The sequence below is a fragment of the Populus euphratica genome, unplaced genomic scaffold (assembly GCF_000495115.2).
Source record: "Populus euphratica unplaced genomic scaffold, PopEup_1.0 scaffold354.1, whole genome shotgun sequence".
In the NCBI taxonomy this organism is placed as follows: domain Eukaryota; kingdom Viridiplantae; phylum Streptophyta; class Magnoliopsida; order Malpighiales; family Salicaceae; genus Populus; species Populus euphratica.
In genome coordinates, this window is record NW_011500241.1 from 195,546 (window position 1) to 200,547 (window position 5,002).

Here is a 5,002-nt window from a genome sequence, read left to right on the forward strand (position 1 = left end):
AACTTCATTAGTGATCATTTAGTAAACATGCTATATCTATCAGTGAAACCAACCAAACCGTTCATTGTTCGAGTTGCTATGACCAACGTCTTCATTGTAAAAGACAATTTAACAAGGTACTTGTGAATTTACAAGACACTGAATTTTATCTCACCCTTTTCTCTTTGTCATTATCAGGGCTTATTCTAGTGCTGGGAATTGTTGGGATCAATGGTTTGTAATTGGAAAAACTTAACTATGGACTTCAATTGAAACAATCAAGCTTGAAGGTTGTAAGGATTGAGCGAGCAATCTATTCAAGAGGCTACTTTAAAAGAAGTCTCAAAAGATTATTGACAACAACAGATGTTATTTGCAGTATGCTTTGTTTCAATCACAGAGAACAAAATTCAGGATACAGACTATGGCAATAAAGATATACAACATGTAATAGATAAGTATTGGGACGTGTTCCATAAACCCTTATGCTTACCACCTGTGCACGAGGTTGCTCACTTCATTACACTTAAGAAGGGCACTAAATCGGTTAATATATAGCCCGACAAATATACTTACTTTTAGAAAGAATTTTTTTTTTGAAAAACAAGTGCATAAAATGCTAAAATCAAGATATATACGTACTAGCACCAATCCCTTTTCTTCATCAGTGTTACTCGTACAAAAAAAAAAGTAGTTAGAGATTTTGCACGGACTATCACGCACTAAATAATGCTACAATCAAAGACTGATTCCCTATTCCAACAGTGGAGGATATGGTATATGGAGCTGGGTTGCTCACTTCATTACACTTAAGAAGGACACTGAATCGGTTAATATATAGCCCGATAGATATACTTACTTTTAGAAAGGAAAAAAAAATTGAAAAACAAGTGCATAAAATGCTAAAATCAAGATATATACGTACTAGCACCAATCCCTTTTCTTCATCAGTGTTACTCGTACAAAAAAAAAAGTAGTTAGAGATTTTGCACGGACTATCACGCACTAAATAATGCTACAATCAAAGACCGATTCCCCATTCCAACAGTGGAGGATATGGTATATGGAGCTGTATATTTTACGAAGCTGGATTTACAAGCAAGATATCACCAAGTAAAGGATAATCTTTCTAATATTCATAAGATTGATGTTCGTACTCACAATGGCTATTACGAATATATTGTTATGCCTTTTGGCTTATGTAATGCACCCTCGACATTTCAAAAAGGTGGTTAGAGATTTTGCATAGACTATCACACACTAAATAATGCTACAATCAAAGCTGGATTTACAAAAAAAGGTAGTTAGAGATTTTGTACGGACTATCACGCATTAAATAATGCTACAATCAAAGACTGATTCCCCATTCCAACAGTGAAGGATATGGTATATGGAGTTGTATATTTTACGAAGCTGGATTTACAAGCAAGATATCATTAAGTAAGGGACAATCTTTCTAATATTCATAAGATTGCTTTTCGTACTCCCAATGGCCATTATGAATACACTGTTATGTCTTTTGGCCTATGTAATACACCTTCGACATTTCAAGCCATTATGAACATTATCTTTCAACCTCACCTTAAAAAATTCATTCTAGTTTTCTTTGATGATATCCTCATCTATAGGTAGTTAGAGATTTTGTACGGACTATCATGCAGTAAATAATGCTACAATCAAAGTATTACTTGGGATAAACATGTGGAACACATTGCACAAACTCTGTAAATTTTAAGACAACTTTAGTTTTTTGCTAAAGCTAGCAAATGTGTTATCGACCAACAAGAATTGGAGTATCTGGGGGCATATCATTACACCTCAAGAAGTGAAAGTGGATGACAAAAAAATTACAACCATGATTGCATAGCCTCGACCAACTAATATTTCTGAATTGAGTGGTTTTTTAGGATTGATAGGTTACTATAAGAAGTTCATCCAAAATTACAGCATTATCGCTCGACCCCTCATTAAGTTATTACAGAATGGAAAATTCAGATGGTATGATGAAGTAAAGGCAACCTTTTCGGCTCTTAAGCAAGCTATGACAACCATTCCCACTTTAGCCATGCTTAATTTCAATGATTCTTTCACAATTGAAACAGATGCTTTAAAAGATGACATTGGTGTAGTTCTAACAGAATGAAGCAAAGCCATCGCCTATATGAGTCATGCACTGGGAGTCATAAAAAAATCCTGGTTATATGTCATGGAAATGCTTACAATTGTAGAAGCCATTTGTTTATGGTATCCTTATGTAATGGGAAGAAAACTCTTTATTGAAACCAACCAGCATAGCTTAAAATATCTCCTAGATTAATGAGTAGTATCATTAGAACAACAAAAGTGGGCAGCCAAACTACGAGGGTATGACTATTAAATTATTTATCATCTAGGTCATGAAAACTCAACTGCAGATGCACTTTCTTGTAGGCCAAACAACCCCACACTTCATCATTTACACTTAGCCACTATAATCTTGTAGGATGAAATTAAAGAAGCATACAATAATAATAAGTATATTTAGTTAGTAGAGCGGATAGCCAAGGCTCAGCCCAATGGACCATATTCACAATGCCAAGGATTGTGGCTATTTAAACATAGAGTGATAATTCCTATATGTGAACTGTTATGCACTAAGTTATTGTATGAAGCACACAATACCAAGGTTGGCGGGCACTCTAGAGTCTTACGTACATTCAAGCAACTAGCTCATCAATTTTACTGGCCTAAGATATACCAAGCTATCCAAGAATATGTTAAGCACTGTGAAGTGTGCCAAAAAATGAAAACAGACACACTTTCCCCTGCTAGACTCTTACAACCTTTACCCAATCCTTGCCAAGTTTTGGATGATATTACTTTTGATTTCATTGAAGGATTGCCAACCTCCTATGGTAAAGACACAATCTTAGTAGTGGGTGACAAGTTAAGTAAATTCAACCATTTCTTAACTTTATCCCATCCATTTATTGTAAAAGGAGTAGCTAAAAGATTTGTGGAAGAGGTTATCAAGTTGCATAGTATTCCTAGATCAATCATTAGTGATTAAAATCCTATATTTATCAGTCAATTTTGGCAACAATTATTTTACATGTCAGGTACACAACTAAAACTCAGCTATGCTTATCATCCATAAAAAGACGGCCAAACAGATGTGGTAAATTGTTATATCAAACAATATCTTCGCTACTTTTTTCATCAATGGTCGTGCAAGTGGAGCATAAATATATTGCTTGGGTTGAGCTTTCATATAATATCGTATTCCATGCCTCTACTAGAATGACTTCATTCCAGGCATTGTATGGTCGACTGCCTCCTCTCTTTCCTAATTACCACAGTGGTGATGCATCAATGCATGAGGTGGACAAGAATCTCATGTCTAGAAATGAGTTACTACATCACCTAAAGATAAATTTAGAGAATTTCATTAATCGTATGAAGCAGACAACTGACAAAAATAGAAGGGATATGATTTTTCGTAGTAGGTGATATGGTGTTTCTCAAGTTACACCCCTATCAACAACAATTGGTTTTTAAACATATGCACCAAAAGCTTTGTTGTTACCCATTTTTGGATTCTCCCATAAAAAATAAAAAAATAAATAAAATACAAAAAATACATATCAAAAAAATATATTCAGAAGGAAGAAAATAATAATAATAATAATAATAATAATAATAATAATAATAATAATAATAATAATAGTGAGAAAAGGATGTTAGAACTCCTATAAAATGGCTAGGAATTGGTTTAGGAGGTTCAAAAAATACAAGAATTAAAATTTCACATTATGTTTTTTAATGATGAGAGCCCTATTGACAAAAATTCAAGTTGAGAAAGAAAAGTCCAAAATTAGATGTTTATGGACTCAATTAAATTTTATCTAAGATTTAATTGAATTTATAGAGGGTTTGATTGCAAGAACAATTGATTTTTAAGTCAATTTAGGCTTTATTAGAATAAATTAAAGTTCTGGGGTCCAATTATAATTTTAAAGAGTTGATTTGGACAAATCAAGGATTTAATTGCATAATTATTAAAGTTTGATGGCTAGTTAGGGACTTAATTAACACAATATGAAACCATAGACCAAACTAGAAAATGCGCCAAAATTAAGGGATCCAATTATAGTTTTTTCGGGGGTCTAATTACAAAACTGTGAGAACTTCAATGGCCAAATCAAAAGAACCCAAGCGACATTGTTTCCACCATTTATTGTCTTCAAACAGTTGTGAATTTATGACGATAATGGAAGAAGACTTTAGCAGCGATAATGGAGCCATTCTCGAATCAATGGGGTGTACATCACGGCTGACATCCCTCACCACCGTGATGCACGCCAACTTACCAAAAATGCTGGCGTCCTCTGGCTATAAAAGCCTGAGGGGGAACCGAACATGAAGGGAGGAGAAGAAGGATGAGGAGAGGGAACGAGACAGAGGAGAAAGAAAACAGAGAAGGTAGAATGTAAAGAGAAGAAAAGCAATGAGACAGTGAGCAAGAAGAGAGAAAGTAGAGAGAAGGTGAAATCAAACAGAGGAGCAGAGTGACCGTTATAAAATGTGACACCGGTAGAGGAGTTGAGCCACCATCTGCTCTTTACTCTTCCAGAATGAAGGAAATAACAGAGAAAGCCATCATCACCATTGGCTTCACTTTTTTTCAGAACCAAGGAACCAGCAGAGGAGGCTAGCATCACTATAGGATTTTTCTTCTCTAGAATCACAAACCTAGCATAGTAGGTCAGCACAACTATTGACCCTTTTTCACCAAAAACCATGTACATTCATTTCCATTCTTAGTTTCTATAATATAAATGATGCATGTTAGTATGTGACATGACCAAAAGATTTATGTCTTTTCCCAAATGTAGGAGTATCAAAGTAATAAATAACCCAGCAAAACTAGAGTCGAAGCACATGGAAGTTAATTGTATAAATTATAAATAAAAATAACATAACAACAATAAATCCATAATAGTAACAATAACAACAACAACTATAATAATAATAATAATAGTAG

At 34.2% G+C, this 5,002-nt stretch overlaps 1 long non-coding RNA gene across 1 annotated transcript; it reads left to right on the plus strand.

The window, feature by feature from the left end:
* Window positions 1-1,372: 1,372 nt before the first annotated feature.
* On the plus strand, window positions 1,373-1,818 carry LOC105112572 (uncharacterized). Its single transcript, XR_839782.1, has 2 exons — window positions 1,373-1,607; window positions 1,662-1,818. It is a non-coding gene; the product is annotated as an uncharacterized LOC105112572 (long non-coding RNA).
* The last annotated feature ends 3,184 nt before the right edge of the window (window positions 1,819-5,002 follow it).